Source organism: Delphinus delphis, chromosome 8, assembly GCF_949987515.2.
Source record: "Delphinus delphis chromosome 8, mDelDel1.2, whole genome shotgun sequence".
Lineage (NCBI taxonomy): Eukaryota > Metazoa > Chordata > Mammalia > Artiodactyla > Delphinidae > Delphinus > Delphinus delphis.
In genome coordinates, this window is record NC_082690.1 from 26,213,692 (window position 1) to 26,237,934 (window position 24,243).

The 24,243-nt window shown below is 41.5% G+C and overlaps 1 pseudogene; it reads right to left on the minus strand.

The window, feature by feature from the left end:
• Window positions 1-906: 906 nt before the first annotated feature.
• LOC132429384 (centrosomal protein of 78 kDa-like) lies at window positions 907-24,243 on the minus strand (annotated as a pseudogene).

Sequence of the window (24,243 nt, forward strand, 5' to 3'; positions counted from 1 at the left end):
AGTATATGTTTGGTTTTCTGTATAATGTTGTATAATTTTCATCACAAAAGCATTATTTGATTTGTACATACTTGGAAGAAAACAAATGATTAAGATTATCTGCTGGTGTGAAAACTGGCCCCTATACACAGAGGGCAACGAGAGACTGAAGAAAGAGGCAGCCCACTCTAGACTAGTTAGTGGCAGTTTTAACAAGCAAGGGAACCTGCTTACAAGGTTTGCCTTGGTCAGCTGAAAGACGAATAGATCTCAGCACCCACCCCCCAGAATCTTGAGTTTACACAGAGACCTTAACAGGGTTCAGTCACATATACTGTCCACATGGTCTCAATAACACATTACTCTCTCAAGGCTGCGTTCTTGAAAATGGTTTCCACTGTGGGAATGGTGGGCAGAATGCACATTCCAAGGTCAGGGGAGGGGGTGAGGAGTCTGATTGCCCGGATCCAGCTCTCAGGTCAACTGGTGGTCACGCCCTCTCAATGGCCTCCTCTGACATTTCAGCAAGGAAGGATGCCAGAAAAGATAGCCTAGGGCAGAAACCACTCAACTTGTTATCATGAATGCCAGAGCAACCCAAGCAAGTGGATATACAAGCCTACGCAGGGACTGGAAGCAGGAAGCATTTGGGGACTACACCTGGGCTGGTACTGACCTCCCTCCCCAAAGGGACAAGGAGAGCAGAAACCTGGATGGAATCAAGAGAGAACAAAGAAAGGCAAGGCTGGATATGGAGCAACGTGTGGATCCAGGAGCATGTGTCTCAGAACTGCCGGGGCTCTGCAGACCAGCTGCATCCCCATTCTCCTTGATCCTCACTGGTATAATTAACTCAGGGTGGGCTCATTCCGGCTGCCAAGTCACTTCCACCTGTCCATGGAGTTGACAGTTACTTGCTCACCGTGAACCAACCTCCCTGGACCTAACAGCTACTGCAGGAGGCGGTAGTGGAGAGCAAGGTGACGACAACGACCAGATGCGAAGGAGGAAGAGATGCTCAGCGGACCGACTGGGTGGATTGATGGTGTGGGGTTAAGTCTGCAGAGCTAAAGGGGCCAGATATAGAAAAGGAAAGGGGAATTATGAGGATATAGTCAAGCCCCATCGTATGGATATTTCATCCATATGTTGTATACAAATTCCATTAAATTTGCTCTGAATGAAAAAGAGAACAAAATTATCATTTAAACCATGTCAGTGACTTTATTTACCATCTCATTTGATGAGCTCATAGCCCAGGGTTAGAGGGAAATGGGAGCTGTGAGTCTGTCATCTCTCAGGCCTCAGAGGCCCCTCACAGCCAAACCACCTCACCTTTTGCACTTTTCAAGCAACATTATTCCTAAGTGCGAGTCACCCTCTTCATCGGATTCTCCAAGAAACAGCAATCTCTCCCAATGAGAGAGGAAAAATGGGCTAATTCGGCTTTTTTTTTTTTTTTTGTGGTACGCGGGCCTCTCACTGTTGTGGCCCCTCCTGCTACGGAGCACAGGCTCCGGACGCGCAGGCTTAGCAGCCATGGCTCACAGGCCCAGCCGCTCCGCGGCATGTGGGATCTTCCCGGACCGGGGCACGAACCTGTGTCCCCTGCATCGGCAGGCGGACTCTCAACCACTGCGCCACCAGGGAAGCCCCTACTTCGGCTTTTTGAGAAACAATATGTAGTTCTCCAAAATGGTACCTGCCTGGGGGATTTTTCAAGAAATTTAACCATCAGTAGTGATTTGTTTGTCTTCACATAATGTATGACCCAGATGTGCTGAGAAATAAGAAAATGATGAACGAATCAAGGGCAGCTGATCCAAGGAGGCAAGGGGCAACTTCCACAGCCTACATGTAAAGCTAGAGAAAGGGAACGTCCAGCTGGTGGGAGCTGAAGACAGCGGCCAGTCCTCCTTGGGCTCGGGATGCCATCCTCTCTTCCTACATCTTCACACTCTCCTTCTCTGTTGGCTCCTCCCAGCCAGAGTTAAAGAGCCACAAGGAAATGCCCTCCTCCATTCTATTCTCCTGTCCTTCTATCCACCCCTCCCTTCTTTCCCTTTGCCATCAATTTCTTGACTTGCCCCCCCATTGCTCCCCTCCCATCTACACTGCGATCTGGTTTCTGCCCCACTACTCTCATGAAACTGATCTCCTTGAAGCCCCCGATGATTTCTCCATTGACAAGTCCAGGGGACTACTTCTCAATCCTTATCTATGTGACCGCCAAGCCGAGTTATATCTTATAACTTGTTATAAGATATAACTTATATAAGATATGTTATATCTTATATCTTGTAAGTTACATCTTATAAACAAATGTCTCTGTCTTGAAAATCTCCTCCCTTGGTTTCTGCGCCACCCAACCCTCCTGACAGTTTTCTGTCTCTCAGCACCCTCCCAGTCTCTTGCTGAGCTGATCTTCCTTGGGGTATTTCTCAGGGCTCTGTATTAGGCTCTCTGCTCTTCATCCTCTAGGCCATCTCCCTGAAGGACCTCATCCTCTCCCCTAGTTTCCATTACCAGCTAAGTCTGTCTCCATCTAAGACCACTCTCTGCACCTTTCAATCTATATACGACTTCCTGTTAAACGTCTCTATTTAAATGTCTCATAAGGCACCTCAAATCCAACACGTCCGTATTACTGAATGTCCACTCAGAAAAACAGCCCGTGACAGGCAGTTCAATACGACAAATTTCATATGGTGATGAAAAAGCTAAAAGGCCAAATGGGATGGTGAGACATCCCAGAGAGTCACAGCAGAGGAAACCACACCCACCCCACTGCTGGGCTGGGGGGCAAAGAAGGAAGTGGTGTTGCCACAGCTGCCAGGCAGGAGCTGGAAGCACAGAGGGAGTGGCTTCCTGGTGGGGCAGAGACTCAGAGCAAAGCGGCCACCAGTCCTGCTGCAGCTGCCCGAACAGAGAGCAGAGGGCGAGGGAAAAATACGTTGGCTTCTCCCATCCCCCTGCCCTCCAACCTCCGGCCAATGCTTTCCATTGGCTGAACCTACCTGGAAAAGAGTTGGCGAGGAAGTCTGGGCGATGGGGTTTGCAGGATCAGCCCTGTGACACGGAGCAGAGCAGTGGAAAGGCAGGGAGCCAGTCTGAGGCAAACAGGCAAATGGCACTGCAGTACCCACTTCTCCCTACCTCTCCTGTCCCACTGAGTGGAACCATCTTCATACACGACCTTTCTCTTCCCTCATCTCCCACATCTACCCATCCATCCTCTAAGTAGCTCATCCATTCCTCTCTCTTCCTCACAGCCACCGCCATCACCCACTATCGTTACTGCAGCAAGCACCGCTCTGCCTTCTCCTGTCTCCAGACTCCCTCTTCTAATCAGTCACTACACTCCAGCCAGAAGGTTTTTCTCAAATGCGTATCTTACGTCACTCTGCCGCTTCAAGTCCTACAATGGCTGGCCTGTTGTACTTAGGATCCAGTCCACATTCCATGGCAGGACTTCATCGCGTCTCCAGTCTCCGCTCCCCCGACATACTCCTCCACCCTCCACATTCCCACATCCTGAGCCTCAGGCCTCTGAATTTCCTGGGGCGGCTCTCAAGTCAAGGCCTTCACACATGCTATTCTCTGTCTTCACAGAGCCCTCCCCTATCCTCCACCTCTTCTGACTTAACCCCTCTCGTGTTGGCCTCAAAGGCAGTGCTTCTAGGAAGACTTCCCTGGTCCTCCTCACGTGTGTTCCCTTGCACCCACCACTTTCCCCGGTGGTAGGGTTATCAGATTTAACAAATAAACCATGCCAAGTTTAACCAGGTGTCCTGTATTTTATCTGCAACTCTACCTGATAGGCCCTTGTCCCAGAGTATGACAATTGCATGTTGACATTTTAATTTCCCTACTAGGCTCCAAATTGCTTAAGGATAATGATTTTGTCAATATGATTCCCCATTTTGCTAAATAAATAGGTAAGGTTGGATGAATGGATCAGTGACTTGCGGATGGGAGTTTTTACTTGAAATCATATAGAACTAGACTTCAGCCCTAAACAGGAGAGATGCTTAAGAAGCTAAAAGGAGGCTAATGACAATTACTCACCCAAGTGGAGCCTCCTAGGTTAGGTCTGGGCCAGGCTCTCAGGGTGTAAGAGAAGAATTTGGAAGTGGGAACTGTACACTAAAGGGAAATGACAAGAAGGTACAACTGGAAATGATTATTTAAAGCTTTGAGCCTGCACAAAGCTAACAGACTAACTTCAGTTGGTTTGGGGACTGCTCTGACTCAGTTCTGAGTCCTTCACACAGCTGGAAAGTTTATGCTCCTGCTGCTGGGGTTAAAACAGTGGAAAAGGCCAGAAGGGTGATGCCAAGGATCATCGTACTCTTTTTACCTTGCGATGGTTTCCTAACAGAAAGCTTAAATCTTGCTATTTTCAGACCCAGTACCCAAGGGCAAGTATGTAACAAATATGAAAAAAGTGAGAAAGGTGGAAGAAAGGCAAATTAGAGCATACCATCTAAAGAGGCAGCCTCTACTGGCTGCAGACAAACCTCCATGCTGATATGCAGGCCCAAATTTTCTCCCCCTTCAAGGAAAGACAGGAATCAAGATGTTAGTGCTTCATCTCATGATTTTTTTTTAACGTGCCCATTAAGTTAATAAGTATTAAGTGGTTCAAACAAAACACAACTGTAAGTTTATTACTCTGTGCGGGCTTCCAACACTCCACTGTGGAATCAACATGTGTCTCCAGGCTGAGATTCCCCTCAACTTGCAAACCTTAGGCAGATGCTGATTCAAATCCCAGAAGCCTCTAGTTGAAAATCAATGTCTGAGATGCTCTGCGGAATCTAGGGAAGTATTTGCTAATTTGCTCTGCGGCGAAATCTTCTATCAATTATCAATCAGGCATGAATGTAGATAATTTTCCCATGCTATCAATATAGTCATCTATATGTTTAGTCAACGTTTATTGAATATCGCATAGGGAAGGTTTGGTGGTCAGTAAATAGTGGAAAGAAGGCCCAGAAGAACGGGGTACACTCAGGCTTGAAATCCAGCACCAGCAGGTACAAGCCATACCAGTTATTTATATACTTATCTACTACTTCCATCCTAGTTGGTTAACAGTCTTTGCCCCAGCCCTAGCCCTGTGGGCCTCAGACCCCAGCAGTGGGCCACTCATCTGTGGCCACCTACGGTGAGCTGGTGCTTTCCTGTAGTCATCCTCCTTTGGCCACTTGTAATTTTGCCCTCTCTAGGGTACCATACTAGTTGTTCAATATTTTGAGCATCACACACCAACTCTCCTAAGAGAAAGTAAAGGGATAAATGTCCCCCCAAATGCTCACTTGCCTTTTGTCTTTCCCTAACCTCTTTTCTTGATTAACTCCTGCTCGACCATTCGGATCTCAACTCAAATGTCACTTCCCACTTCTCTGTCTGGACTGTGTCCCCTTGACAGTCTCACAGCTCTGTTCTTTACTTCATATCTTGTATCCATTTGCTTATTTGTTTGTCTGCCTCCCTGATTAAGCTGTAAGCTCCATAAGGGCAACAGAAAGCAGAACTTATCTGGCAAACTGCACAGGCTTCCATAGGGTTTAGGTGGGATTGGCCACCTACCCAGCTCCAAGCATGTATTGTATTCCAGCAATACAGGTAGCAGGTAGCAGGTTTGAGCTGCATTCCAGCCAGGTAGCAGGTCCCTTCCTCTGGGTCCTACTCATTGGCACAGGAATGAGAACCTGACCTAAGGCAGCCCAAGCAGAGTGAGGCTGGACACTCTGGTGGGGAAAGCAGAGCTACGGACCTGTTCTGAAGACGCAATGTCACCAATGTGGTTATCATGAAGCATGACATGAAGGAGGACAAAGGCACAGAGTCCTAGGAAGGTGGCTCCAAAGAATACACACCATGGGCCTCTGGAGTAAACCAGACCTGGGCTGGCCCTTGTCTTTGCACTTTTCAGTTACATCAACCAATATATATATATATATATATATATATATATATTTGCTTTAGCCAGTTTGGACCAAGTTTTCTATCTATTGTGACCAACAAAATCCTAACTGATATGTCTTGCCCCTGTATCCACAAGAAACATGCTCATGGAAGACACCATATCTTGAACAATATGCCATTGGGAGAACTGGGGATGGCTTAATGGGGGAGGCGACTGGGTAACATCAGCTGGAGCCTTAATTTGAATATAGTTCTTTAAAAAATGTTAGACTGACCTAGATTTAAATGCATCAGAAATTCAGGAGCATTTTCCCTGGTGTGTTTTACAGCAGAATAGGTGCTACCTGAGGTTATTCACCTGCTCACCTGTCATTTCCTAAGAACTCCTAAAGATTTCTGCTTCAACCCCTGGACTTTCAACCTAAAGAAACTATGGTTTTAAACTGGGGGAAGGGAACAGGAAAGAATGATTCAGCCTCTGGCTGCTTTTTACTGTGCTGGATAAGATCATTATTTTTTTCCCCCAGAATGACCTGTAACTTCCTACATTTCTTACGTTTCAACTTCAAGTTTCATTTCTCGGGATGCCTATGGCTTTTCACCTGGCTAGATGGAAGCCAAGATTTTACTTTTCTCTTGGGGGCTATTCTGCTAGGCTAGAATCATTAGAAGCAACTTTAACTTTAGGTTGTTATATATATATCACATCTTTCAAAGCATAATCAGGCTCTGTAGTTCATGATCTGGTTATTAGATTAAAGGTCTGTGTGGCCAAAGGGCTGTACTTCTAAAACTATTGAGAAATAAACAAAGTTGACTAGACAGGGAAGGAAAAGTCTACAAGTTGGTCGCTATATACGGATCAGGGGATTCTTATCCTCCTTCCCTGGTTCACCATAAAGCATGCTTGCCCATACTGTTCACATTCTCAAAATATGTTTGTTACTCTCAGGGCTCCTGGAATATATATCCTCCAACGGTTGCCTTTTAACTTCTTAATGAACTGTTCTGCACACCTCTGCTGCTTATATTTTAGGATTTTTTTTTTCCTTTGGGAGAGAGAAGAATGGCTTGTAAAAATACTAGTGGAAAATAAGCATTAAGAATCACTTCACCTTCTCCATCAAATAAATCCACCTGAATTACCGGTTCTATGAACCAGATATGTAATTCAAATGTTTGATGAAGAACAGAATACTTTGAGTCTCAAAATATCTCTCCATAAATTACTTATTAACTACAAAGGGACAAATAACTTGACAGTGGAGAAACTTCGTGGGCACCACCTTAACCAAGATACTAATGAGACAGATGACCATTAGGTGGCTCCTGTAAGGATGCACAGAAAGACACACCGTCACCTCTGTGGAACCCCATCAAAAGCACATAACATGAAACACCCATGAGGAAACAGAGGACAAACCCAGACCGAGGATCATTCTACACAACAACCAGCCTATACTCTTCACAAACTCTCAATAATATGAAGAACAAAGAGGCTGAAGAGTTATTTCATATTTAGACCAAAGTGACACGAGAACTAAGTGCAACGCATGATTGTAGACAGGTTCCTGGGCTGAAAAAATTAGCCATTAAGGATGTTACTGGAATAAGTGGCAAAATTTGAATATGGACAGTAGATCAGTCAACAGTATCATTGTTAAATTTGTCTTAGACCACTGTGCTGTGGTTTGGTAAGAAAATGTTGTTTCACTTAGGAAGTAATCACTATTTACAGGGAAAAGGGCACAAGGTCTCCTTACCCTTAAGGGGTTCAGGAGAAAAAAACATGTGTATATGGAGAGACAGTGAATGCCAAAGCAAATAAAGCTAAATATTAATAACTGGTGAATCTAGGTAAAGCATATACAAGAGTTCTTTGTACTAATCTTACAGCTTTTAAGTTTGAAATTATATCTATAACTATATATCTACATCTATATAGATATATAAAATCAACACACACCATTCAAAATAAGTGCATTAGCCTAAAATCCAGCCTATTCTTCAGGTATTGTTAGGCAATCTGAAGAGAGACAAAGGCTAGGATACCAACAGGGATTGGGTCAGTATATTCATTCATTAGGACCCTGAGTACATTTCTACTAACTTAAATTATGCTTTCATTTGAATAAACATTTTGGACTGCCTTAAACTTAGTGCCAATTACTTATACATTTAAACACTCAAAGTATGAATTCCATACTTTTCCCCAAGTGAGGCCCAAGGCGGTCAATATTCTCGTATGCTAACAAGTAAGCAAGGCCAATTTCTGTAATGTAACTATAGGACTTTTTTCTAATATGCCCAGTTCCCTATTTTCTTAGAAAATCCAATTTGCTCTGGGATTTCAAATACCACAGTTTCTTGTTTTTGTCACAACAAATGAACTATTTTATTCTTAAGCTTCTTAAAAAGAAATTCAAGAAATCTTTGCTCACTGCTAGCTTTCCCAGCTCTCTCCCAATATCTCCTTGATCAAGCTTTTCCACCCACTCTGGAATAATCCAGGGGTAATTAGAACTTACCTTCTTTAGCCCAAAAGGAGCCAATTTATCACAACCTATCATGGATTCTGATTCTAAATTACCAAGAGCCCAATTACTAACAGAGGCAGGGAATCTTCTTTGTAATTAAAGCGACTGACTTCTTTGCAGACTCAGTAGCATTTCACTTTTTAATTATGTTCAGTCTGATCAAATGTGAGAAAATTCTTCCTCATTTTATTTTCCTTCCAAAGAACACGATACAACAAACGTTAATCCCAGAGTGATACAAGGCCAGACCTGCAAGGGCCTTCGGCAGGGCTGGACATCTATCAGTGGGTCTTGTCCATTTTATGGGGTCTTAGTGGCTCCTTAAGCTCTAAAGGGAAAAAAGGGACTAATTATTTGTTACATCACATAGTTCACCTAAGGGCTTGCCAAACCTTCCAGCATCTGCTAAGTTGTGACAAGACAGCATTAGATATTTAGATAAACATAGACTACCGCGGAACAGAACAATTTTGTTTCTTGTGCAGGCAAAGAACAGAGCTGCAGTGTTGGGGATGAAGCAGTGTGTGGAGGTAAACATAAGCAACGTGGGAACAAATCTGTTTTTTCTCACTTAGGTGGTATTAACATGATTATGTGTTGTCAAATTTTGAAAGAGAAAAATAGTCAAAATCAGCTTGAGAGAAGGACACTCTGGAGGATATAAAGGAACATGAGGTCACCAAGCTTTACACAGATTTCCCAAGGGCTGAAAGACAACTGTCTGTCCACCTTGCTTTTAACCTTAAAGACTGGCCAGTCGTGGCTGCCGCAGCCTGTTGACCCGGGGCCTGCATCCTTATCTCCCCTTCCCCTCTCTCCACGTGGTCAGCAGACTGGCGTCCGTTCACTCACTTGAGACGTTCAAAGGTCAAGGTTTTCGCTCAATGAGTATCTTCCAGCAATCTGTGCTCCAGACAACAGTGACTACCCTTTGTCCTGGTATGAACACAGTTGCTCACCGTTTTCCAAACACTTTCACACATAAGCAAAGAAGAGTCTGGGAGCCCTCCAAGATTTTAAAGTTTAGTAAAAAATGAAATTACATAGTAAGCTTTTGAAAAGTTAAAACATCCACATATGTGAGATTGTACCTCTGCCTTTACTGCAGGCTGTTTGTGAAATTCAGGAAGCCCTGCCTTTCCATTCATTAAACAGATAGTCGTTGAGCTCCTCCTAAGGGCAAGGCAGGATGCAAGGTGATGGAGGTGGAGAAACAGGGCTTGTTCCTTGCTCTGATGGGGAAGGCACGTAAGCAGACACCCTCAGCACAGGAAAACACAGAATGGAGGTGCTGTGATGGGATAAACGGGTCACGCTTGTAAGAACAAAGGAAAAGCGCATCCTTCCAATGAAGGAGACACAAACAAGGTCAGGAGGTTGGCAGGTGTCTTGAAGAAACGTCAGTCTTGCTGAGCGGGGGCAGGAACTCCAGGCTTACCAGACATAGCATGGGAATATATGCATGCCACATTCCAAGAACCAGAAACACAAGAAAGAAGAAGCCAGACCAGACACCACAAAGCTGTGACCATTGGGCTAAGAAGCCTGGGCTTTTTTATGAACCAAGGAGGAGCATGAAGGGGAAGTGATCGTCCAGCTGGCTGTGCTGGTAGGGGAAGGTGGGGGCAGATGAGGCTGCTGAAATGATCCACTGAGGGCTGACAGAGCTGGCTGTGGCAACAGGAATGGAAATAAGTGGAGATTCAAGAGATTTGGGGCCGGTACAAACCACAGGGACTTGTAACCATCCTATGAATGGATGAGGAAGGAGGCAAAATAGACTCTGAGCACTATTATATGTGAACACTTGGATGGCGTCTATGGACTGGCCGGCTTTTGCTGTTTAAACATTTACCGTGAGGGCTTCCCTGGTGGCGCAGTGGTTGAGAGTCCGCCTGCCGATGCAGGGGACACGGGTTCGTGCCCCGGTCCGGGAAGATCCCACATGCTGCAGAGTGGCTGGGCCCGTGAGCCATGGCCGCTAAGCCTGCGCGTCCGGAGCCTGTGCTCCGCAACGGGAGAGGCCACAACAGTGAGAGGCCCGCGTACCGCAAAAAAAAAAAAAACCCAAAAAACAAAAAAAAATTTACTGTGTTTAAACAGTCACATCCTGCATTGAGCCCTTGTTTTAAGCTCTTCAAACATCCCTGAGATAAGTGGGGGAGTTATTTCAATCCTCCTTTTTACAGATGAGAGAACCAAGACTGGCAAGGCTTAGCCCTAAGCAGGAAACCCAACTAACTCAACTAATTGGTGCAGAGCTGGGACGAAAGATCAGTATAGTCCTCATTACACAATCCAACGAAACACGAAGATAGCTCAAAACTGTCCTAGCGGCATGTTTCCAGCCTAAGTGGGACAAAGTTCATACAACTTTATATCGTGAGCTGTGTTGTAAGGTGGTTTGTTGATAACGGCCATTCCAAAAGCCAACAGAAAGCTACCAGTATGCTGAATCATTAAAAACATGGATGTACAGGACTCAAGTCTTACACCTTTTTGAACAAAATACCCTTCACAGATGCTATTTTTAGACTCAAGTTTTCCCAAAATAAAGTTTTTAAAAGAACAATCTGTCTAAAAAGCATGAAAAGAAATTCACTGACAAAGGTTTAGATGTTTTAGGACTTTAATGTCCTTCACACGGTCAACATAAAACACTGACAGTGGATGAGCAATAGAGGAAAAGACTCTTCAGCAAAGATCTTCCCGAACTCACAGCATCACTGGTCAAACACCATAAAGAGAACAGTCACGTGAACAAACGGTAAGGGAAGTTAACACAGATTTTTAGTTTAACAGCATAACTGAAAAACAAAACCAACCAACCAATCAATCAACCGTTCTTCTACCCACTGAAAGGAAAGTAGTGGTGAATCAGGGAGCTTCCAAATCTTGTGAAGCAGCTTAAAAAGGGAAAAGGGAGGGGGAAGGGGAGGCACACAATAGTTGAGAACGTAACACTCTAATGCACAAGGTCAGGGATCCTAACAAATTCTCAAAGTCTCAACATATACCAACAAGAACCGTATTATTAGAAATATAAAGGCACAGAGATATAAATGCATACAGATATAAAGTATTTGGTGTTAAAAACAGACCTTGCTAGATAAACATATAATATGTCACTTTTATCGCTTTATGAGAATAACCGTATAAAGAAAGAATTCAGAAGACCCCACTGCTGTCATCTTGCAAAGGATCAAAATTCAGCACCTAGAGGACCCCACCCACCCTCCATGCTGTGTGTCTGTGTGTCTCTAAAAATAATAACCTGCAATTTGCATATAATTAAACCCATAGGCAGCTTTGAATATGAGATCTAGGCAGAAAAAGTAGCAGCAAAGACTACAGTAGCTGGAATTTGGTAGAAAAGCAAGAGAAGACTTTTTAAAAGCTTCCAGTTCAAGTCAGAATTAAGGTTAAGTTTCAACAGCTTGGGATAGCTGTGGATGTTTTGCTGTTCTCTGAAAAAAGAAGAAAATCTATCATAAGCATGTTCATTCGAGAAAAATACTGTGTTTCTTTAGTTTTTTTAGCCATGCCCAAGTGACTTTCAATTTTGTACATTGTTCAAGGGCAGAGTGTATATTGGTTAGGATGTGCTCATAGCTGGTGCATCTCCAAAAAATGCTTCATGAAGGCTGCCAGTTTCTGGACATCTTCGATGGTGACAGCATTATACAGAGAGGCCCAAATGACTCCCACGGACCCAGAAGAACCACCAATGCAGCCGTTAAGAACAGAAGCATCTGGTTGAGCATCAAGGTGACCCTCCTTCCCGTCACCAGTTCCTGCGAGAGTCACGGCACCTGAGGCCATCGGGTCCACCCTCCCACCTGAAAGCCCCCGCAGGTGGCCAGGAGCGTCACACATCTCAGTCATTAGAAAATTCCTTTCCAACGCAGTGAAGGACCGTCACGCTCACATGGAACCTAGGTTAGCTCAACCCTTCGATGAGCCTGCTGTGCAGGGGGCAGGGAGCAGGCAGCTATTCTCATGCGTGAGAACGTACATCTTTCATGGAGCTGACAGAATTAACTACTCTCTCTGACGTTCGGGGGAGCAACAGTGTCTGTTCTTACACTGAACAGGCTGTGCCAGCTGCACCAGAGCTGGGATGGCACCCTTTGTGCTGTCAGAGCAGATTTTCAAAGGAAATTCTGACCAAAGCTCCTAGAAGGTGTGGTCCCACCATGCTCTCAGCCGTGGAATCGTGCTAAGGGGTCTGTAAGCAGCAGCAGGAGAACTCCCATAACAAATGGTCTTTCCCAACTAGTTACAATAACTGCTACTCCAGGATGGGCAGGCTCCTAGATGTGTTTCCTTCAGTGTCTGAAAACTAAACCAATTCTCTGACAAGCTTCTGGATGGGACAAGTACTCACTACCTATGCCCTTTCTGGGAGATGATATTGAGTTCAAGAGCTTTGTCGAGAAATCTTTTTTCTAAAGCATTATCTCCTTTGGTGTTGCCAATGCGGAATGGAATATTCATCCTGCTTCTATTGGGGGCTCCACTGGACATCTGAAAAACATGTCTTTTGTTCCAGCTATTTTTCTGCAATGTGCAACTGCCATTAACAAAGCAACAGAAAAGTTTTAAAAACCATTTTCTAGACGCAAACAAGAGATTAAAAAAAAGATCTGTGCCAGGACATTTATAATTTACTTAGGGAGACTACTCTTGCATATAGAACAGTGAGTTAACATTCTCTTATATGACTCATACTTAATTTCCAAAAGTCTCAGTTTCCTCATCTGAATATTGGGAATAATAATAATATCTCCATTTCATACTAGTCATGACAGTTCAGTGGTACAACATATATGAAACTTCCAACCCATGGCAGCCACACAGCAATGTGAATGAGGCCTTTTCTCTACAAGGCTGCAGAGAAAAAAAATAAGTTGGTCCAAATAGTGGCTGTAAGATTTAAAAATAATGAGCAGCAGCTTTCAAAGCACTTAAAACACTGTACTGTCCCAAGCTGTGTGACCTTGAACAGGTTACTAAATCTCTCTGTTGTGCCTCTCTGATATGAGGACTAAATGGCCACAAATTCTCTGCAGCCCTCCCAGCAAGAGGTGGGTTGTAGTGCTCCACACCTTTTGAATCTGGGCTGGCCTTGTGGACTTGCTTTGACCAAGAGACTGCAACAAGAGTGACGCTGTGCAACTTCCAAGCTGAGGCCTCAAGGGGTATGCAGCTTCTATACCTGCCCTCTTAAAACATCACTGCCATGTAAGCAAGCCCGAGCTAGCCTGCTGGAAATAACAGGCCCAGCCCACAGCCAGCACCAGCTGCCAGACAGATGAGGGGGGCCATTTAGACTCTAGGTGGATCACCAGATGACTTTGGTTGAATAAGTGATCTCAGATGAGACCAGCAGAAAAAACCACCCCACTGAGCCCAGCCTGACCTGCTGACTGAAAAGAATCCTGAGCAAAAGAAATGGCTGTGGTTTTAAGTCACTGTCTTGAAGTGTTCTATGATGCAAAAGTAGATAACTGATAAAATTCAGAACAGCATCTGGAACACATTCAATGCTATGTAAATATCTACTGAAGTCAATAAATTTGTCTTTTTATTCTCAGCACCTTGCACAGGGCTCATACAGACTCTCAAAAATGAATGGGTCAAGTTTCATCTAGGATACGTTAGTATTGGACTTCAGTTTCTGATTTGGAAAGTAAGCCAAAATTATGTTCCACTGACAACCAAAGGAGACAAACAGAAGAAGAGCTGACATGCTATTCTGGATTACAAGGAAAATATGTAATAACTCTCTCCATTTTCTCAAGCACATCTTGTTTTATTCTTCCACTTCTACAGGGTGGGATTCATTAAAAGTAAACAACAAAGAAAAGCAGTGTGAGGAAGTCCCCATTAAAAGCTATGCTCGTCCCTCAGGGCACACACATAATTCCTGGTAAAGGAGTCAAGTGCACATTGACAGACAGACGAGACACAAGCAGGGAAACCAAGTATCTGGTAATAGGCTTTGAGCCTGAATTCTGGGACCCCCTTTGCACAGGTAGTAGGTATCCTGGTTGACATTTACATTAAAAATTTAGTGTCTACCCTCTTTGATATTCTGCTGCCTCAGGTTCCCCAGGCGGCAGTCCAACTATAGAGCTGGAGCAGCAAAACGGACACGTGATTTAAGGGGAAAAATATTAAAAAGGGGAAGAATTAGAAACCTGGATTTACAAAGAATCTGTATTTACAGTCGTCCCCCCCACATTTATCCATACTACTGTGAACTTAGGTGGTACCATGACAGCAACAATGTCGTAACAAGTAGAAACTGAAGATTAAATTTGCATGGTGCCCGAGAGTGTCCCTGGTGTGGGGCTGAGGGAAGGAAGAAAAAGATGAAGGGGAATTGGCTGCTCCCAACCTAGCAAGACGGCTGTGGAGGGAATTCAAATTCCACAGGACAAGCGCTGTGGAAGCACAGAACTGAGCAAGTAACTCTGACGGAGAGAAGGTTGAAGGTTTCAGAGGAAGGGAGGTGGGAGGGGTCAGGACAGGGGAGACGAAGGAAGGGCATCTGGCAGAGAACTGTCTCTGCCAAGGCATGGGGGACCCCAGCAAGTTCTCTGCAGCATCTGGGGTGCTGGGTGCCTGGCTGGGGGCAGGACTGCAGACTGCGGAGGGTCTGTGTATGCTGTGATGCAAATATCTAATTTCTGTTTAAATGAATTATCAATGCTTCAATCAGTCAATTAGACAAAAAGTCAGGTCAGACTTTAAAATTGTCTAATTTAAAATGCAATTCTCAAGTAAACATGGACCAGTTGCTGGACTTTTCCACCAATCTGTCTTTCCCCCTGCCAGTGGCTTTATATGTTGATAGTTCATATGTTAACATTACATTTTATTAATGTTAACATATATGTTTAAAATGTTTCATCTATCCTTCTGCACTAACTTTTTCAGGCGAACACTGAACTGACTTCTAGATATTTACTAATTTTTGTGACTACTGCGTATGGGATCTTTCCTTCTTTTTTATTGTTATTTCTGGAGAATGGGAAAGTAACTGACTTTTACATATTTAGACATAACCGATCACAATTCTGAACATGATCATTTCTAGTTTTTCCACTGATTCCTGCATTTTGAAAAAACAGTCATTATCATCTGTGATTTTTATTGTCTCCTTACTAAAGGCTCTGGAACCAGTCCCCCGACTCTCCCCATGTTCTTATCCTGCCTGATCCCACTTCCCTGCTGCACATGACCCTAACCTGTCTGCGCTGCTGTAAAACACTGTCTGTTCACAGGGTTGTGAAGATAATAAAATGTATTAATATCTGTAAAGCGCCAAGGGCTCTGCATATTTTATTTTATTTTGGGGTTGTCACTAGACACATCACATACTTCCCTCTCTTTCCTAAGGCCTGGATCCCCATGAAAGTGAGAAAAGGTGACCTCAGATATGGATTTGATCACTTCAACAGCTTTATCATATTAAAATTAATATCATTAATATCTAATACATATTAAACACTATGTGTCAGGAACATCCTAGATGTGTTCCATAAGAACCACAAATAATATTAACAGCTACCATTAAGGAAATAATTAACTGTTAAGGCTATTTTAATTTTAGCACATCGGAAAACATAAGGGGTATAAGTTCTAGTAGCATTAAAAAAAAGAAAAAGTTACCAATTCTAATAGTAGCTTTTTTTCGACCACTTCCCAAAATTATAGTTCTCTTTTTCTGTCTAGCAGCTTTATATGGTTCCTTCACCGATGGAGAAGTTATCCACCGGTACTGAGAGAGAAATAATAAATATGCCATTTAAGTCACAGGTAATCTATGAGGGTTTGATCTTCATTGGAAATTAAGATACTTTAAGTTAATAAAGGTTTTCAATCTGCATTTCTGGGAACCTAAATTAAAGCATCACACAACATTTTCAAAAACAGAAAAGCCATTTCATGTGACTAAAAACTTAGTTTTAAGATGGCAGAAAGTACCTTGATAATATTCTTTTAAGAAAGAAAAAAAACAAGCCATTAAAGAGAAATTCTTCCGAAAGAACTAAAACATGTTATATACCTCTGACTTGGCACTCCTTCCATCTGGAGGACTTTTTTGATAACTGCTTTTATCACAGAATGATCTAGATAAAATAAATTGAAGTTAGAGTAATTATTTCCCAATGAGTGGCTATTTCCATTTAAAACCAAAAGCCAACTAATTACTGCTTTTCCCATAAAATTAAATATGAAATCTATATTATGTAATTATACACTTATTTCCCCCTTTGTGTATTCTAATTTCTTCCTCAGAAACCTAAGATGCCACCTTGCAGACTGCCCCAGTGGCTACTATTTTGGCAGCAGCAAAGGTCAACTTTAAACATTTTGCATCTAAAGAGGCTTTGGACACCTTTGGATAGAAAGTATAGTCTGAGCACTGTCCAGACACTTAGATACCTAAAGGGCATCCAAGATAACAAACCAAAGTCCTGATATTCCCTCAAAAGCTGCTCCCCATCAGCCCCCTTCTTCTAAGTGATACCACCCAGTTGCACACATAATCATCAACGATTTGTCTCCTTGTTACTATTTCCTTCATACCCCACATCTAATCTATCTGCAAGTCTTGTTAGCTACACCCTCAAAACACAACCTGAATTAAACTGCTTTTCACTTGGTCCAAACTTCCAACCTAAGCTAGTCCATAAACATCTCTTTATTTGGACCACTGTGAGAGTCTCCTAACTGGTCTCCCTGCTTCTCTTCTTTATCCCCCCAAGTCTATTCTCTATACCAGGTCACCTTATTGAGATACTATTTGGATCATGCCTTTTTCCACTTCAAAACCTTCTACTCGTTTAGAATAATCCACATCTTTACTCCAGCCTTCAAGACTTTACAAAAGCAGACCCCTGGCTAGCTCCTTGACCTCATGTCATACCACACTCTTCTTCACTCAGTACTCTGGCCATGTTGGCCTCCTTGCTTTCCCTTAAATACTCCACCCACCTACATGACTGCATATGCATTGCCGCCTTGTCCTGGAATGTGCTTACTCCAGTTCTTCCATGGCTTGCTCCTCTCTTCATTCAGGTCTCCATTCAAATGCCACTTCTCCAGTGAAGCTGTCCCCTAACAAACTTATCCAATGGCGTCCTACCTGCCCCCCCCACTCTCCTTACATTAAGGTATTTTTCCACTTCCTACTGTCTAAAATTATATTACTTATCTCTTTACTCATTTCTATCTGAACTACTTCATTAGAATGTAAGCTCCATGAGGGCAAGACTTTTGTCTGTCTGGTTCACTGCTTTATCCCTAGTGCCTAAACCCGTATCTGGCACACAGAAGGTATTAAAAAAATTACTTGTGAAACTGACAAATGAATAAAGTATTCCTTGCAAAAATTCAGAGGTTGCACAAGAAGGAAATAATGCTCTTGGTGGAAGCAGGCTTAGTATCTAGGTTCACCTCTATTCAGAGTAGAGATAAGAACAATTTACAAGTATAACTCACTTTAATTAGTACATTATCTGCTAAAAACATAAGGGAGTGCAACATTAGAAAAGTACAGTTGATGCTTGACAACATGGGTTTGACCCTCGCGGGTCCACTGACACATGGATATTTTTTAGTAAATATGTACTATAGTCCTACACGATCCACGGTTGGTTGAATCCACAGATGTGGAACCACTGACGATAAACTTATACCCAGATTTTCAACTGCGTAGGGGTCTGCACCCCTAACCCCCAAGTTGTTCAAGGGACAATTGGGACAATTGTATACGATGAGGAAAGTTAAACACATTAAGTTTTAAAAATTGTCAATATGTGAACAAATTCTTTTTGTTTTGCTATGTGTTTATCAATTAAAAAAAGTGACCGCATACCAACAAGTGGATTTTTTCTTATATCCAGAATGAGCAGAGCTCTATTTGGTTTCAAGGGTCTTTAGTAAAGCCTTCGCTCCTTCATTGGTGAGGCCACACTGCTGCAGATCAAGTGCTGTTGATAAAAGACAAAAGGTCACTTGCTAACTCTATACAGATTTAACATAGAGACAACTCTCATTTTCTCACGTGTGGAAGAGTCCTGCACAAGACAAGTCATGGCAGGTTTGTAATTTTGGGTATGGAAAAAAACAGAAACGTATATGCACACACATAATGCATAATCCAATTTAAAAACCTCTTCTTGGATGTGCAATGATAACCCTGCCTTTAGTACCAATAAATCATCCAACATATTTTACAATTACAGAACTGAAGAATTACTGTATATAACCTATGAGCAAAAAACATCACAAAATGAATCTCAGTTCATAATTAGCAACGGCGGCAGTGGCAGTGTAAACCTTACAAGCAAAAACTGGTGGAGCTCAGAAATGCACTGCCTTCTTTTGATCGTGATCTTGAGCTCCAAATCACACATGAAACTAGTTAAAAGGGGAAAACAAAAATAGAAGAAATGTAATAACTGTTAGTTTTAGAACAAAAAAGACAAGTCTAAGAGGATACAAATAATAATAAATTCGAAGAATGTGTGAATAGAGAATACATACTAAAAACCTATCATGAAAGTATGATGGTCAAGAACTCTCTCTGTAAAAGGTCAGACAAAAATCAGAACAAATGATCATGAATTCTAGTCGTTCTGGGGCTGAGCAACACTCATTTAAACAAAAGGGATCATCACAAATGTTAAAAAATGTTAAAAAATATTACATGAAAGGAAACTACCATGAGTTTTTTTTTTTAAGTGTTGTGTGGACCATCACATTAAAATAACTGGAGTCTTTCAACACCCCACGACACACGGAAATAGAAAGTCAGACATATGGATCTGACAGGATATGATACAACCCTTACAAACTCTCACTACAGAAGAATGGACACAGGGTATAATTAACCAACTAGCCAAATTAATACAAACAGCCAGTAAACCTCACCAGTAAATCAAAGGAATACAAAATAAAACAACATGTGGTTATTCTCCTATCAGATTAAGCCAAGACTCTGTAATAAAAGCCTTTAAAAAGTCTATACCCGGGCTTCCCTGGTGGCGCAGTGGTTGAGAATCCGCCTGCCGATGCAGGGGACGCGGGTTCGTGCCCCGATCCGGGAAGATCCCACATACCGTGGAGCGGCTGGGCCCGTGGGCCATGGCCGCTGAGCCTGCGCGTCCGGAGCCTGTGCTTCGCAACGGGAGAGGCCACAGCGGTGAGAGGCCCACATACCAAAAAAAAAAAAAGTCTATACCCTTTTGATCCAACAACTCTCTTTCTAAGAATTTAACCAAAAGAAATAGAGATATAGGTAAGGATATATATCAGAGTACTATTTGTAACTGAAAAACTGGACATAGCTTATATACAAGAATGGATAAGCTATGTGTACGGTGGCATATTCATATAATGGAACACTGAACAGTCACAAAAAATGATGCAGTAGATGCAAATTTACTGACTTGCTAAGATGCTCATACTAAATTAACTGAAAAAAGTTACAAAATTTGGAGTAATCCTACTTGCATAAAAAAGGGAGAGGTACTCATTTTTGTAGTTTTACAGTTTTTAAAAGTGCTACAAGCCAGTGTTTGTGAGAGGCAGGCTTCACATCCACTGTTGGGGTGGACTACAAATTGGCATAGCATTTCTGGGTGGTAATTTGGCAATGTGTATGAAAAGTCTTAAAAATATGTCACACTTAGTCATTCCACTTCTAGTACCTTATTCTACAGAAGTAATCCCGATGGACACAGAGATGTATATACAATGTATTCACATTGTTTCTGACAGGGAAAAATAAACTGTCTAAATCTAATTGCAAAGAATTGATTAAACTATGGGACATCAATACGATGGAATACTACATGATACATCATTAAGTGAAAAAAGCAGGAATATGAAATAGCAAGTATACTACAATTCTATTTTTGTAATCCCTAAGTGTACAAATATATTTATAGAAAAAAAAAGACTGAAAGTATATACACCAAAATGAACAGTGATTATGTCTGGGTATTAAGATTATAGGTAATTGTTCTCTTGTTACTCTGTATTTTCTGTAAAGAATATATGCAACTCTTAGAGAAAGTTTAAAAGCAACATAAAAGCTATCAGAAAAATGAGGCTTAAAAAAATTCCTATCACAACAGTATCATGCCAAAAGCTAAGCATATATCATATTAAAAATTCAATATTTTCAATTTTAGAATTTACCTCTAAGCCATAAATCCTCACTAAGAGATTCTGCCAAAGCACTGGCACCCAGGTCACCAATGAGTGTGTTGCAGTTCAGAGTGATGCGCCTCAAACCAGCCATAGAGTCAAGGTCTCCTGGAAAGAAGACTCTCAGCCCAGGTTTCTTCGTGCCTTCTGATAGTCTGATATTTCAAAGATTTAATGGGATGAAATTAAGATGCTTGAATAAGGAAACAGGGTGTGCCTACTGAGTATGGCTTATTATGTCAGAGATTTACACACACACATATCAAGCATATATGCCAGGAGCATCAACCTGAGAAATTAAACAGTCAGTTCTGGTTTTTCGAGTCCAGTGACCCAGATTCTAGTCGGTCAGTGATTAGATTCTAGCCACTGGATGTCCTGTTTTTGAACACTTATGTAAAGTTGGACAACTCAATTACAGTCTATGAATTATTTTCATTATGTTCTAAGTCAGGGAATTGGTTCTAAATTCTATCTTTGCTGATTTCACCATTCTGTCCTCCAATGGCCTCCAAACACCTGACTGCGCAAACCATAAGAAAACTTTTTAATATGCATCTTATTTATTAACAAATCATATACACAAAGTTCCATACATATAATTTATGTACATTATAAACTACACAGATTTTTAAAAAATAATACAAAGGTAAAAACGTTCTAATATTTTCTTTTCCTAACTCCTAAGGCATTATTTTATTTTACTTATTTTTTAAAAAAATTATTTATTTATTTATTTGTTTGTTTGTTTGTTTGGCTGTGCCGGGTCTTTAGTTGCTGCATGCCAGACCTTTTAGTTGTGGCATGTGGGCTCTTAGTTACGGCATGCATGTGGCATCTAGTTCCTTGAGCAGGGATCGAACCCAAGCCCCCTGCATTGGGAGTGCATAGTCTTAACTGCTGGACCGCCAGGGAAGTCCCAAGCATTATTTTAAAAACTATATTTACAAAATGGATACACATGATACCTAGGGTATGCACACAAGCTTTAGAGGCCTGGACTATGCAGAGCCAGTTTGATGTGCCTTGGGAAGATAATGGTTTGACATCTAAGCACAAGTACTGTCTTAAAGACATTCAATTCTTTATATTCATAAAGTAAATTTTGGTAACAGGGAACACTGACTGTAAATGAAAAAAGTCTTATTACATTCTTGAAAAAATAAAAGACTCAAAGTGCCTTTGACACTCTAAAAGGAAAATCATTAGTGTCATTTTTCTATTAACAATAACTTATAAAAGCTCCAAGCAGAATCAACAGCAATCACTTACACAGTGCTTAGTATGTGCCAAGCACTATTTATACAAATGAGTTCATTTAAACCTCATAATGAGGCATAGAGGTTAAGTGATTTGCCCATGGTCACTAGCTATGAAATGGGAGAAAGGGAATTTGAACCTAGGCCATTTGGCTTCGGCACCCAAGTTCTTGACTGTTTTCTACCTCAGGGGTCAATAGACTTGCCCTGTATAGGTTCAAAGAATTTTTCAATTTTTAAAATCTAAATTTAAACATTTCCAGATTTGTGGGCTTTACAGTTTCTGTTGCAACTACTTTACCCCACTGGCGTAGGGTGAAAGTAGCCGTAACTACCATGTAAACAATGGGTGTGACTATGTTCCAAAAAAACTTTCTTTACAAAACCAGGTGACGGGCTAGATCTGGCCCACCAGCCATAGTTTACCTATCTCTGATCTGCACCAGCGAACTATTAAAAAGGCTTCATGTCAAATTATTAAATAACGTTAGGCTGAAATATAGTAATTATAACCACTGTAAAGTTGTTAAGGCATTATTTTAAAAACTATATTTACAAGTTGCTGATGTACTGATTTTTATTAGTTTAAAAACTACAGCAGCTAATAAACACTTGATTCATTTAAGTCTTGAAGACTATAATGGCATAGTTTCTTCACAGTATTACAATAAATGTTTTCAGTAACTAAAAATACATAAAAGTATTATTATGTATTATATATTAAATCTCTTATTTCTAAAATTAAGTGGACTGTCTTTACTAAATGGTAGAATCCAAAACTGAAAACTGGTCATATTCTTTTAGCAAAATGAAAGCTGCACTCACATGTATCAAAAGACAAAAATTAACTGCCATCTATATCAATATATTAATGTGCTTCAATCACATGTTTTCATGAAAGTTTAAACATAAAATCACCTTTAAGATCTAGGCCATGTGATCTGCTCCTTGCCATGTCAGATTACACCCCGTGAAGTTTACTTAACTTAAGTGTGATAGAATTCTTTATACCTTGACAAATAACTAAAGGGAAAAAAAAAAACCACACACACAATAAGATGAAGAGCCTATACATCTGTCAATCTTAACTTATTTGCTTTTCTTCAATTGGAGGTTTATAGCCACATTCTTAAAATCATTAATTACAATCTTCCCAAACAGGTAATTGACGAACAGATGCATTCTAAAACTTGTCAGTAACAAAGTGTTATTCCAGTTTACAGCAACAGATTAATTCTATTTAGATACTAAAACTGAATACACTGAATACTGCAAACTTTATTCCCAACCACTCAGCAAAGTACTACATACCTTTTCAGATATAGGAAAAAAAAGAAAAAAAGAAAAAGCATAAGATTCTTCCTATTTTCATTTCTAAAGATACACCCCAATCTTGATTATCAATCAGCGATTTAAACGTCAACTATAAACCCAGTATTTTATTAGGTGCTATGCAGTATACTAGAGCAATATAAGAGAGAGGACCTCAAACCCTCTGTTCCCTCAAATTGAAAGGCAGGCTTCCTGACCCCTCCAGACTGCTACTGGACACAGGGAACACACACTAATGTTTCAGGACCCCAACCAACAGTCACCTGCTTTGTGATTACTTCCATGACACACCCCTACTAACACCACTGAGTATGCTGCTCCTATGGGACGTTACATATATTTCCTATTTTAACACATACCACAGTGCATCATAATTATGATTGCAGATAGATGTTCTAACAATTTAAAGAGAATGATGACTTTTTTGCTCTTTACATCTTGCTATTCCCCTTCCCATAATACTTCTTGAAGAGAAACCATAAAAATATAGACGAACACAAAAAAACAGAAAATATACAAAATGTGCGGTTTGTGGCTTAACACAAACTTAAGTAAAATTAGTTGTGACAGTATCCAGCATGACAAACTTTCATGGTACAAGTGAGAATGGACCAAGGTTTGAGCAGGTATAGGAGACAATCCAGGCATGAACAACACCAAGAAAAGGTAGACAGGAAGTAACATGGTGTGTAGGAATGAACAACACCAAGAAAAGGTAGACAGGAAGTAACATGGTGTGTAGGAAATCATGAAACCAGCCTGATGGGAAGAGACTTAAACAAGATTGAACCTCACTTTCTAAACCTCCAACTCCAATTGGACAATTCGCAGGACACAGGTGCACCAAAGTGGCCAATCTATTCAATCCCTTTAATGTGGAGGAAGAGTTTAAAATTTTACTGGTTTAGTTTGCCCCAAAAGCAACTATCAAATGTTGGCAGGACACAGTGACGGCTTACCTTTGTTAACAT